Genomic DNA, 14,002 nt, shown 5'->3' with positions numbered 1-14,002 from the left:
ATCTAGAACAGTGCAAAAAGAAGATACTAACTTTTGAGGGCTGAATTTCAGTGACAAACTGGAGGGAAAATTGAGAAGAAAGGATACCATAGCTCTCATATCAAACCCCTCTACCCACAGTATTGCTTTTTGGCTCGACATTAACACAACAACATTTTTATTTCAATACATAATCTAGTTAGGGGAAAAAAAAGATGTTCTGGATCACACATTCCCTCTCCACATCTTCTTGCCAGAATCCCACAGTGGTAGGGTTGTTCTTTGTGTCAACAGCACATGATTGGGTGATACATATGCCTCATTTCAGTATGTTGTTTTCCAATTAAATATAAGTGTAGCACACAAAAGAAACATGCTGCATACACATAAGACACAGGGTAAAGGAAAAGGCACAAGAGTGAATAAAAGATATTATGAAATGAAGACTTTCATGAAACTGGTTTTAGTTAGAGAAAAATGAAGCTTTTAACCATAATCAATGCTTCAAGTTATTCCAGAAATAATCCAAGAGAAATGAAATGAGAATGAGGCACATGAAAGCTTCTGGATTTGCAATAGTAACAGCTGTGTCTAGAGAACCTGGGCAAAGGGGTTTGTTATTCAAATATGTCTGTTTTAAATAGTATTTTCAATTCAAGCATACATCTCTGTCCATTAAAACAAAGAAAAATACCAGGGCTAAGCACACAGGACAAACACCATATGATCTTCAATAAACAGTCTTATAATCAAACACCATGTAATTAGTGCAAGAATAGAATGCCAAAAACATATTGTGATTCCATGAAAAGTACCCTTAAGGATTTGTGAAAAAGAATAGATATTCTAGGACCTGTGCCCATTTATCCCATTCTGTTACACATGAAAGAAATTATATTAAATCAACTGAATATCTGGAAAGAATTAAATCATCATCTCTCATTGGCAAGCCTAAAGGAAAAATTCACAAGAAAGCACAGTTTTATGTAATAAAAGTTCTCATGTTTCATGGAGTAAAAGGGAAAAAATAAGTGCCAAAGGGAAAGTTTTTGTTGCCTTTGGTTATTCTTCTTCTCACACAATATATTATAGAGTTCTCCTCTGCTCCCTTTTATTATCTTTATTCAATGTTCTAAAGTTTCAGACATAGTACCCAGAGTTATTGAAATGAAACCATTTCAAACTCTATCGCAGAAAGTCCTACAGGAACAAACTTCTCTCTAGCAACTGATACAGTGAGAGTCATTGGCACTACACAGTAGCAACTAAAACAGACTGGTCCCCTCAGCAGGACTCTTTTTAATGATAGAAATGTCTGGGTTTTTACTGCCTTCTAGTTCTGTTTAAAGTAACATGTGGACCAAAATCTGCCTTTGTTAATGGTGTTTCGGAGGTGTAAATGAAAGCAAGGACTTTCTCCAGCAGACTGAGCTCACCATGGGCTCCAAGTGATTTACCTCAGAGATGGCTTTAGTTCAGTAATGGAGTTTTACAAGTCAGGCTGCACTGTTCTTTAATTTATATTTAGTTTTGACATATCATGCTTCTATATTAGCTATCATTAAACCACCATAAAATGTTCAGGACTCAACTTTAATTTAATCTGCACTCTGACACGAAAATCTGATGAATTTCATGAGCTGCGGTTGTGTCCCTCAGACTTTACTAAGGAGAAGACATATTCTATGAATACTAGAGATTACAACTGAGATGTGCACTTACATCTCTGCAGAGATAAATTGAAATTCCTATTTTCCCTCTAGAAAATGATCATGCGACTTTAGCAGCAATGTCTCTTCCTGGGTGTCCTCTTATATCTTGAGTCATTCTTCAGTAGGTCTTAGTCCTTCCTTCATTCCTTCACACTTCCATGCCCTGCTGATCTCCCATTGCTCATTGGCCTTAGACATGTCTATTTATTCACATTACTTGATCTCTAACCTCTGTGGTGAGGATTTCCCAATCTCCTGCTGAAGGCTGTATTAAAGAAACTAGAATTTGGAATGGGAAAACAGAGCTTCCTCTTTTTCTTCTCTAATTCTCCACTCTACTACCTGTGTGTCATGTCAGTGCCTTGATGATATTAAATTATCCCCCACTCTTCTTTTGGACCTCTCCTTCTTCCTGCTGTGCTCTGAATTTTGCCACTGTATGCTATACTGTTTCCTATGCCTGAACTATTATTCCTATGCCTGGTTTTTGTCCGTATTTTTATAAAGGTCAGTTATTAGAATTTCTTTCTTCTGGTCTCCAGTACAGCAATTCCTACTTTTTTCCTTCTCTCTCCTCATATGTGATCATTCAGACACAGTTCATACATTATTGTTCACTAAAAATGTACAATGTCAAATAATCTTCCTTGCCTATAATTTTGACCATATCAGACTACATCTGAACATTTCCACTCACTCCTTTTCCCCAGATGATGAAATTCAAGCTTCTGATCTTCATGTAGGACTTGCTCATTTCAGGCAAAAATCTCAGTTACTTGTTACCACATAATCCAGTTCATACATTTCTGTGATTTTACACTAAAAATACCAAAGGTTTTTCACTGTCACTGGACAGCTGTTCCAGAATCTATTGCTCTTACATTTAGAAAACTTTTAAGTTCCCACCTGAATTTACATGTGGCTGATTTAGGCCCTTTTGCTGTGGTGCCAGCAGATTTTTATTTTTTTTTAGCTGCTTACAGTGAACTAACCGACTACCAAAAAGAATCAGCAAAATAACTGTGGGCATGTGGGCAAACAACACTATAATCACCATATTGCTCATCAAAAGACAAAACCAGAAAGAAAGCACCATTTATACAATGAAATTTAACTGTTTCCCTTGTGCTTGGATGGAGAATTTTTCTCTGCACCAGAGCTGGCGTAATTCCCTCAGTCTAAAGCTGGATGAATCTGGATGAATCTGGGTTTCCTGACTTCAGGAAACTTGCACAAGCTGAAACCTCCCCATGAATGATTCCCTCACATGTTCATCAGCACAGCTTTTTGTGAAAACAGGACATTAGCAATCTTGAAATACCACTGAGACACACTACATCTGCAGTTTACTTTGAACCCCAAAACTTTCCTTTTCCCTTCAGTGCCTCATCCAGTGCTTGTGTATTTTCCCGACACTTGCTTAGATCTAGTTTGTCTGTTCTGGATGATATACAGTAAAGAAATTCCACTCAACCAACAATTTTACCTGTATTTTAGCTATATTGACTATGCTAGATAAAAGGTCTTTAATCAGCTAACTCTGATCCTGTTTCTGTTAATGGCAACACAGAAATGACAGAGCTCATGGAATAGAGACCATGTGGTAACTTGTTGCAGATGGTGAGCTGAGCAAATGCTGATTGCATTTTAATTTTAAGCAGTGAGAGTCAATGACATATTGTGCGGGCAGTGAAGTAAAACAAACAAGCAAAATCCCCTAAAAGACAATTCTGTAGATCAGAAGTTGTAAGGACACTTGATTACACTGTCCTGGGTTTTTGTGAAGCTACCAGGTTATCTCTGTGTGCTTGTGTGCATAAATCAGAAAAATACTTTTGGAAAATGCCTCATCGATTTCAAATAGAAACGGAAAAGCAAAGTTTGAATACAAAGTTCAACCAAAAACAATTACAAAGTAATTTAGGTATTTTTCTTGGATAGTTGCCTTTAAAAATATGACTAATGTCTGACCTTTAAAATGGTGGAGAAATTCATAGGTCACTCTTGAACCAATGGCAGCTTCCTTTAATTTCATGCTAATAACAATCTGCACTTTTGCTAACTGCTATCTGGGCTGAAATTTTCTGCAAGCTAAGATTTTTTAAAATATTTTTTCCAAATATTTAATTGATAGAAATGGAGGTCTGGCTAATGTTGTATTTCATTCTTGTTTACAGACACATTATTTTATAGATAATTGATGAATCACCATGATAATTCTAACAGATAAAGAAAATTAATATTTTTCTTTAAGGCCTATGAGAAAAATTTAGATTCTCACATTCTTTCTGCATTAGTGTCTCAAAGGGCGTGTTCCCAAGCCTATTCAGAAATGAAACAGTTTAAAGCAGAAATTCAAAACAAATAAACAAGAATATTGGCTGAAGGGTGGTATGTGTCTTATTTGCAGTGTCAGAGGTCCTGGAGTCAGGCTGTGGTTATCCATGGCACAGGCCAGCTATGTCTGTCCCACTTTGCGTGACTGGCTCAGGCATTTCTGCCCCATGTTCCTCAGCATCCACCTCCCACTCTCTCTGCTGAGCTCCACGGTTCCTCCTGCACCTCTCAACTGTGCCAGTTGAAGCTGGCTGGCTGCTGTCAGCTGGAGAGAACCTGAAATGCTGTGTTGTAGTTGGGGTTGAATCACCTAACGGGACCCATACTCTCTCAGAAGCACTATGGGGAAATGCATCTGTGGTTTTAGCCTGGTGGGTCTCCCATCAGATGACCTAGTGTTGGTGTGGGTACAGCCACTGTATCACTCAAGCCACCCGCATGCATCTGTGAAGCAGGATAGTCTTGCCTCTGTCACATGAACTAACCTGTGAATGCTGTCTTCTCCTACAAGGAGCAGTAAGAAGAGCTACTAAAGCTGGTTTATCTTCCTACTTCCCCCTTTTCCCACTCCCTGGTGCCATAAGTCATCCCATTGGCCATGGTGGTGAAGTTTCTGCCCTCCTCTACAGCTTGTCTAAAACTCTTGGCGCTATTCCTGCCACAGCAGAGCAAGCCTAGACAATAGCCCTTTATTTAAAGGCTCAAATATTTCAGTCAGAAACTGCTAGTTATCAGAAAAGAAAACTTCCCATAGAATGGAGACTGTTATGAAAAAAACAAACACTTTTGTTAAAAAAACCCCAACAACTTATTCTATGAAAATATTTAATTTCAAAAAATCATTTTCCATGTTATTAGTATAATGGGAAGAAAACAAATTATAGACGCTTGGACTGGCAATAACAATCCTGATGAAGTTCAGCTCAGCTCTGATATAGTGACAGATCTATTTTGCTACAAAATCACTTTCTATTATCACCTGCACCTCTATTTTACAATGTGTATATACTTCAGTTTAACTAATTAGAAAAAGAAACTGCTTTGCAGGCCAGCATATTTTACAAACCCTACAAATAGGGTTACAGTTTTAATATTTTATAAAATCCTATTAAATATATTCCAATACTGTATACATTTTATTTCTGGGTTTTGGAAGGCAATAACAACAATTTTTTAAAAAAAAGTTAAAATAAGTTTTAAGATTAAAATCCTTTTTTTTTTTTTCTTGAAAACATGTCTGTAATGATAGTTGGGGGAGAAAAAGGGAGTGGTTTTACTGTTTGTATCCCAGATTTATAATAAGTATTTTTCCAGTTTTCTTCTTCCAGAGTTAGACGCTCTTATTTTCAATCCTTAATTACATAAAAGATTAAAAGATTTAATATATTTCCAAAATATCAGACCAGAGAAATGTAGATTAACATCAGTAGAGCTTCCCTTGAGATCAATGCTCTTAGAGCCGCCAACTTGGCTACTGCTAGAAGAAACAATCCAAAGGAGACAATGCATAAATGCCATTGAAGAATGCAACTGATATTATGGTAGCATGAATGCCAGCTGCATGTCTGACACAGTCGTGCCTGAGCAAAGTATGATAATGACTGGCTTATACAATGCACTAATGATTTCCAGATTATGTTCTGCAGGTTGGAGTAATTATGACTTCTTTGGATCAGTGTAGGCAAGAATTACTTGCTAGTGAGTTGTACTAAAGTTGTAAAATGTAAGATACTATAAGCATTTCATATCCATGCATTTTGTAACAAATTCAGTGAAAGCAGAGATCATTCTTTTATTACAACTGTAGGATTACATAAAGGCATTCAAATGCAATCATGCTATCTTCTTTACAAGCCTTTTTTGAACATTTTAGAAGCATATGTAGAGGATATAAAACACTGCAATTTATGCAGTACAAAATGCAAACCTAAGAACACATGTAAAATTTCATATTCAAACATCACAGGAAGCTGGGTAAAATTTACGCTAACGAGAAAAACAACTTTAATTCATGTCCTCAATTTCAAATTTACTCAGGATATTGAGGACATTATGACCCGCATTATGCTACATAAAGTCTTTGACAGTCTCTATCCATGAAATAAGTATAGTATAATAGTCTTCCCCATTTGTTGTGAATAAATCGGTATGTCAACATACAATATATAATACAAAGGCTGTGCTCTAGTGATTTCCAAATCCTCGTCTTATTGAACCTTGTTTCTGGTTTATTTTTTCATCCCAAGCAAAACATCATACATCTTTTAGCGATAAATATGATAACCCAGCTCTGAACTGTACTTGTTTAGCTAAGCAAAAACACTCTGAAGTTTTCCATCTCTGGGGCCAGGAACTGCATTTTCCTGAAAGGGTCTAACACCAACCAGTCCACAGGCTGGGCTGGAACAGCAGACAATAGCTCTGGATGTTAATAAAAACCATTCTGCCACACCACACGCTTGCATACTCAGCAGTGCTATCTTATGTTCTACTATGATTAAAGAAAGAACAGAGATTCCTCTTCCAACTCCTTCTCAAAACTGATGCAAATTATACCTCTTAAACAACAAACTGTAAATTTGGTTTTAGAAGAATGGCAGTCTGTCTAACGTGAGTGGAATATAACGCAAGTATGTGAGTCTGAAGCTCTGACTCCCATCTTTGGTCTCAGTGGGAATTCCTAGGACTGCCTTCATTAACAAGCTACTGTATAACCTGCATATATCTGTGTGCATGCACAGAACTGATAGACCAGTGAAGCACAAAATGCACATTTGTTTTCACCCAACTAGTAACAGGGTAGAAAAAACCTGCCCCATTATGGTTTCCCCAGCAAATCTTCAGAAAATACATCTCTCCATCTCTTCTCTGCACATTTACATTGAACAAGGAAAAATGTTATCTGAAGCACCAACCTCAATTTAGGTTATATTTCAGTATTATTTGCCAGTTGTGTCCAAACCAAAATTACTAAATATCCTGAGAAAAAGATATTCTCTTGAAACTTTTGAATCAAATAAAAAGAAGTGCAAAGAATATAATTTATTATAAAGGTTATTTCAGACCCATTTTTGCAGAATTTGAATAATCAGAGTTCTCTGATTTTCTAAGTGCTTTTCTAAGCTAACCATATGCTTTATTTATATATAATATATAGCAATAATCTGACAAGCTTTTCATCTGCCTGAAAATTTATACCATACAGAAAGAGTGAACAGCACACTGTGGTGCATTTAACTTATGGGCTGATCATACAAACAAATGTTAGAGAGGTAAAATTGGAAATGTATTTAAGGAAGATCTTTGAATTTCACAGGACAGTCATTCCAGCAAGCCTGGCTAAAGATAATTAAAAGTAATAGCTTTTGGATCATGCTCATAGTTTGCATTAAAGTTTAATAATTTCCAAAGCAGATATTGCAGGTTCTAAATCATCCTTTCCAAAAGAAAAGTGGGAGCCATCTATTCCTGTCATTGTAACTATGGATTTGTTGTTTGATTTTACAGTAGATGTGCATGGTCCCTGTTAAATAGGCATGTTATTTTTTTTTTCTGGAAGATGAAATAAAAAAAAAGCAGCTGCCCAGGCAGTACAAAAGAGCAACTATTAATATTTGAAAGACAGGAAGAAAGTCTTGTAGCAGAAGAACTGACACTTTAATCTGCCTACTTCAGCCATGGAAGTAAGAGGTGACAATAAAAGTAACTTTAAAGGAAAAGAATAACAGCTTCTAAGGGTATGTGAATTGAAAGGGAATTTGCCATCAAGAACTGAAAATCAGGCAAACTGAGGTGAGAAATAAGGCACTTGGGTTGATCCATAAGTAATGGGTTTTTAGTTATTTCTGTGACTCATTAAAAAAACTTCTTTTCTTCCTTGCATTCACTGTTTATGCAGAAATAATTAAACCGAAACAAGACTTTACTAGTAAAAACAATTGTAGCTATCTTACATTTTCTGTTTAACTCTCTTTTTCCTCCTGTTTATGGTGATTTGCACATGGGATGGAACAGCTGGAGCGCTCTAAATCCTTCTTTTGTATTTTGTTTAACTTTGATGAGCAAAATGGAAATGCTAATCCCTTCTGCAGACACATGATTTCCTTCCTTTCTCCTTTTCTCTGAAATATTTGTTTTTCTGTTCTCCAGCCTTTGTTCCCTAGCCCCAGTGAGGTTCATATGATGCACTCCTTTTCCCAGGGTCCTAGGGTGAACAAGGTTCCACAATCCAGCAATTCATGAAATGCAAGTGGTACTGAAACAGGCAAGGGATGTATCAAAGCAGCTTCCTACCTCTCCATCCTCTCATTATGCCTTTAGAATGAACAAACAAACAAACAAACAAACAGAAAGAAGAGTCGGGATGTTCGGTATTTCAGAAGAAAACACTCTAAAATACTTGCCTGAATTTTAGCCCTGAAATTGACTGTAGCTAACTTCAATGATTCCAGGTTTTCACATCATGGTTTCTCTTTGTTCAGTATAATTCTGACCACATATTTAAAATTAGAAAATAAATAATAAATAATGATTCAGTAAATAATAATGTCACACACCCAACACAAGCTGAGAAAAGCATTTGTTTGGACATGAAGCAGACTCACTGGTATAGTATATAACATTCGTGAAAATGTTGGAGGATTCTAGCATTAAAGGCCTGAGAGAAGTAGGATGTCAAAGAAGATGGACCCAGGTGCAAAAAAGTGTAATTCTTTGCTATGTGCCTTAATAAAGCTCTTCATTAACACTCAGGGGACGTAGTTTGGAGTGCTAAATACTACTTTTATTTAGAAAACTAAAAACTGTGCAATTGGATTAGGTACATAGATGTGGGTTAGAGGGTATTGGTTGAAAAATCGTATTTCAAATTCTAAAATAAAATTTTTACATGTTCACAATAATAGGGGTTAGAATGTCTGTAGGAGTTACATCTATTTTGCAGTCCTTTCGCTACAGTAAAGTCAAAGAAAACATGCATTCCTTGTGGGCATTTTATTAATAAAGGGTACCTATATGTCACCAAATAATCTGAAACCCAACCTTAGATAACAGTTTATAGTCATTTAAAAAGGATCAAAAATTTAAAAAATTAAATAGTATATATAAATCAGTAACAAAAGTGACACAGTGTATGACATTTTATTACTTAACTTTCATATCACAAGTTTCTGGAGATGAATCTGTGAGGCCCGAAAGAAAACAAAGCAAAGAAAAAAATATATTTATATCAAGTGGATGCTGAGAGTCTGAATCAAAGGCTCAGTACTTTATAATCAAGGTTTTGGAAAAACAAGAGTAGAAAAACCCTGAGGATTTGGCACTGAGTTCAAGAACACAGTTAGGAGTCATTGCACCTCCAAGAACTGGGAAAACTGAAGTGGAAACAAAGCCCTCTCAAAAAAACAAGGGAATAAATTAATTCATTTAGCACTGCCAGCAATTACACAATAGGAATGCATTTTAGCTAGGAACCTGTTAGGCAATGACCACAGCTGGCTATCCTTCCAGCTGAAGTCATGCTCCAAAAACCACTGAATGCGATGCAACTCTCCATTAACTTTAGTGAGCTTTTAATCAAGCCCAAGTTAGTAAGTCAGACAGCAAGACTTAGAGACAACTGGGGAAGTTTGCAAGACAGTAACTTTAACTGCACAAGGCCAGAGGATCTGGAAAAAAAACAAGTGTCAGTGAAGGGACTAATTAGAGGACATGAAAAGCTCACTCCCAAATGTCGTTTAGTCAGACTCAGGAATTTCATTATCTTCTGTGATAACAGGATTCAGAAAGCACAAGGCAGTGATCTGAATCAGTTCTTAGCTCAAGCACAGGTTTTCTGTGAGCTTTTTTAAATGCTTGTCTTTCTGCTCAGCAACACCACAAGGGCTATAAGTATTCTTCCTTTGCTTTTAATGGCATATCGTTCTTCAGCTGCTTAAATGTTGGGTCTCTTGGGATTCTATCTAGCCTAGGGTTGCCAGCACCAGGACTTCCAGCATCCAAGCTCTAACAAAACACCAAACACTAATTCCAACATCAAGGAAGGTGTGTCCTCTACAGATATACCCCTCAATCTCCAGTTCTGGTTCTTTAAAGCATAGATTGAGAGAAACAAAACAGTTTTCTTTGTTTGACAGTTATTGGCAAAGTTTGTGTACCATATGAAACGTCATGCTCATAAGCTTGTAAAATGCTTAGTATAAAGTATATACTTTTTCAGATAAGTTTGCATAGCTCTAACAAAAAATAGAAGCAATATCAATGTTTATAAGTTAATATTTGCCCTCAATTAATTTTATTTCCTTAGTGTTTCTGGAAAACAAGACCATCAAAGCATATTGTAGTCTGACAGGAATACAGTAAGCCACTAAAATCAAGGCTAAGTTAAAATTCAGAACCAAAGTAAGTGGTTTGAACTTCGTTGGTCTTAAAAAAAAAAAAAAAAGCAAACCTACACAAGAAAAGACACAAAAGTTTCAAGCCATAGACCACAGTAGTATCAACTTAGTTGTATAAGAATGAAGAAAAAACATTAATACAGATCTGAAGAATTTGTCGTAGATAAGAATTTTCCTTCAATAAAAATATAAGATTGGGATCTTTTGTACAAGTGAAAACAGTGAACATGGGGCCTGTCTAGAGAGAATATGTTTTGTAAATGAAGAAGATGTATTGGAAGTGAGGGTTTAAAAGAGTGAATCTTAAATGATCAAGCACAGCAACAAATAAAATACATGAAAGAGAAATGTCATTTATTACTTCAGCACATGGAGCAGCATAAAAATTACCAGTAGGAGTAACAAGGTAAAATTATGCGTTTTGCTGCAGAAGACATAGCTATTTGCTTTGTTGCCAGGAAAGAGCATACATAGGCATTGAAAGCAACTAGATCACTAACTTAAGGAGTGAAGTGAGGCCAAAGCTACTGACCTGAAGAAAAAGCATAGCAACAGGACACGGTAATGTGGTGCTCACACTGTACTTACTGCCCTAATTCTTCATGGAAGAAGCTGTTTTTACAATGGGAAGGGACTGTGAATAAGGAAATTAAAAATATCTGACGTAATGATTCAAGGCCTCCATTTTCATAGAAGCAATTCATGCTGAACCTTCCTTAGAAAGAAGTCTGTCATCCAGGAGTAGTTGTAGTACTGTAATGCACTTGACCCAATTGCCAAAACAGCACATGACACCTAATGCCATTTGATATGTCCTACGATATCCTACACTCTACCTAACTGCTAACAGAGCTGTTGCTATTCTACCCTTTGCCCTATCTATCTGCCAAACACTTTCAAATGTCTTGGATTCCCTAGGCTAGCAAGCAGAAGTTTCATGTTGGACATTGAAGTTATTGAGAGCTGGCTTAAAATTCTTAACATGCTTTCAGTGCCTCAAGCAAATTTGGCATTCTAGTATTGTCTTTTTATTGGAAAAATTTTGATGTGGAAATTGTATAAAACAAAGGGTATCAGGTTTGCTTAGCACATTGGAATCTTCTACGTGAATCTTATATCCCTCCATAGATAAGGAATGGGTCCTACCATTTCCTAAGTATTAATATAGGACATTGACAGTATTAGGAGGTATATTTCATTAAAAAGTTGGAGGAATGATGAAAAAGTTCAGAGGAATGATTGTATGTTGTACAAAATACCGGTAATATAGGAGTAAGCACAGAATTAAGTAGGAAGTGATAATAAAGAAAAAAACATGGATAAGGAAAAGGGATATCTTGCTTCTGGTAACATTGTAAAACCTATTTCTGGTGTAATAAAGCGCACGATACTACAGTGTATGCCTATCATTTGCAGCATATTACAACACTTTATACCTATTAAGGAAGTGGTATTTCCCCTTCAGAAGGAAAACATACAGGAAAGTGTAGATCCTATGAGTATTGCCTCGTAAGTACTGACAGAAAAGTAAAGGAAAAAAAAGTAACTCTAAATATGTACCAGATAATACCTACAGCAGATGGAAATTCATTAAACATTATCACATACAAAGAGCCACAAAATAGAAATGTTACACATAGGAAAAATTATTAATATGTAACCCAATTTTCTTAAGCCTTGATTTTGGATGTTGGAAAATATGGATTTCTAGATTATTAGGACAACCAAAAGATTATTTCCAGAATGCAACTGAGCTTGTTATTGGTGTATCGCTATACTGGTAGGAGCCGTAAGAAATTTGAGGGGAAAGGGTAAAAAGTTGTGACGTGAAATAGATGCCATTATCTTACAATAAATCTTTGTTTGACCTTGCTAAAATTCTATTCAGCAAAATCAAATATAAAGGTGTTCGAAGTCTGAGAAACTCCCTGGGCTGAGGTCTCCAGTTGAGGGTGGAAGCTGTACCACCTCCCACAGTCCCAGAATGCCACTGCCATTGGTCAGGGTCTAATACCACTGGCTCTGCATTCTGAATAACTCCATCCCATTTGAGAGATTGGAAGCTAAAGGTAAGTTTTGGTACTTCTGTCTTAGAACAGTTAGTTGGATTTTTAATGCTGGAAATATTTTTATAGTATTTGTTTTATTTTATTGTGCATGATACTGATTCAAAGGCTGCAGATTGAGGAGACTATTTATTTTTCCCTGGATATGTCTTAGTTCCTTCCTGTGAGAGGAATACATAATCTTCATCAAAATATTTGATCTAGCAGCTACTGCAGATGCCAATATCATTACAGTGTGTTCCAATATATTACACATAAAGGAAGTACAGAGACATGCAAACTCTGCAAGTTAGTACAGATACTATAGTTATAGGTAAATAATTTTTTTTCATAGAGATTGTCATTATATTTGTTGGTTTTGCCTATGTATACACAAAATGTATCAAGCCTTATATACCCTTAAAAAACTTTTTATTTCTGGGCAACGTGAAATGAAAACAATTTTGAATAATTAGTACTTTTTTATTTAGGAATTGTTTATTCAGATGAAAAATTACACCAGATATGTTAGTATTACATTTTGGGTTAATAGATAACATCATTTATAGCTGCATCATTTGGAATAAATGACATGCAAAACAAAAGCAAGACCAAAACCAGTGCTGTCAAAAATAGGCAGCAGAAAATATAAATACAGAAACAAACCAAGCTTGAGCATATTTCAGTTTATTTCAGAGATTGGTTGCACTTTTATTTCATTTAATTTTTTTGTAATGAAGCAGAATACCTTTAGCAATATTGGAAGCTAATACTGAAAGGTGCAATTCAACTAAGCCTTTTCAAAGACAAACCCAAGTGACTCAAGCTTCTCCCAGCAGCAGCTGAAAAGCCTTTTTGAATAAAGCAAATGAGGGAAAAATGAATGCCTTGTGTTGCTGACCATCCCCAGAGGAATTTCATATCCTTATGCCTAAACCAGCTTCATAAAGACTCTTTTCATGAAGCTAAAATTCAGCTTGTTGCTCAGCACACACACCTTCAAAAAAAATCTCATGCATTTCTTAAACCATTTTAAGTAGCTACAGTTCAAAAATGAAATATTTAAGTGTGTGTATTATGGCAATTGTATTATGTGTGTATTATGTACAATTTATTAGGCTTATGTACTGTTCATTATCACTGTCTGTGCTTTTGGTGAAATTAGTGGGAGCTGTAGCTGAATCAAGGTGTGAGTAAAGTATGCTGAATAGAGCCTTGTGTCAGGCATCTTATATGATAATAGTGAACACATCGCTTACAAGGAATAGAGAATGTATAAACACTAATATTTAAGCCCAGTGTGAATTTTCTACTGTTTTAATAAAATATGGAACTTCTAAAAGGATGATAATTTGATTTTACAATTCTATTCTCCATGGAGAACATGTGGCTGTACTACTTTAAAGATGGTGTTGATTGAATAATAAAGGAATGCAGAGTACTGTCACTTACAGGGCTACAGAGGACACAGACTACTTTTTATTTTGCTCACCAGTCATTTGCAGAAGTGATGGTCCAAATATGCCACACCATT

The sequence above is a fragment of the Phaethon aethereus genome (genome assembly GCF_964289735.1).
Source record: "Phaethon aethereus genome assembly, chromosome: 1".
Lineage (NCBI taxonomy): Eukaryota > Metazoa > Chordata > Aves > Phaethontiformes > Phaethontidae > Phaethon > Phaethon aethereus.
This window is presented reverse-complemented; position numbering follows the sequence as displayed.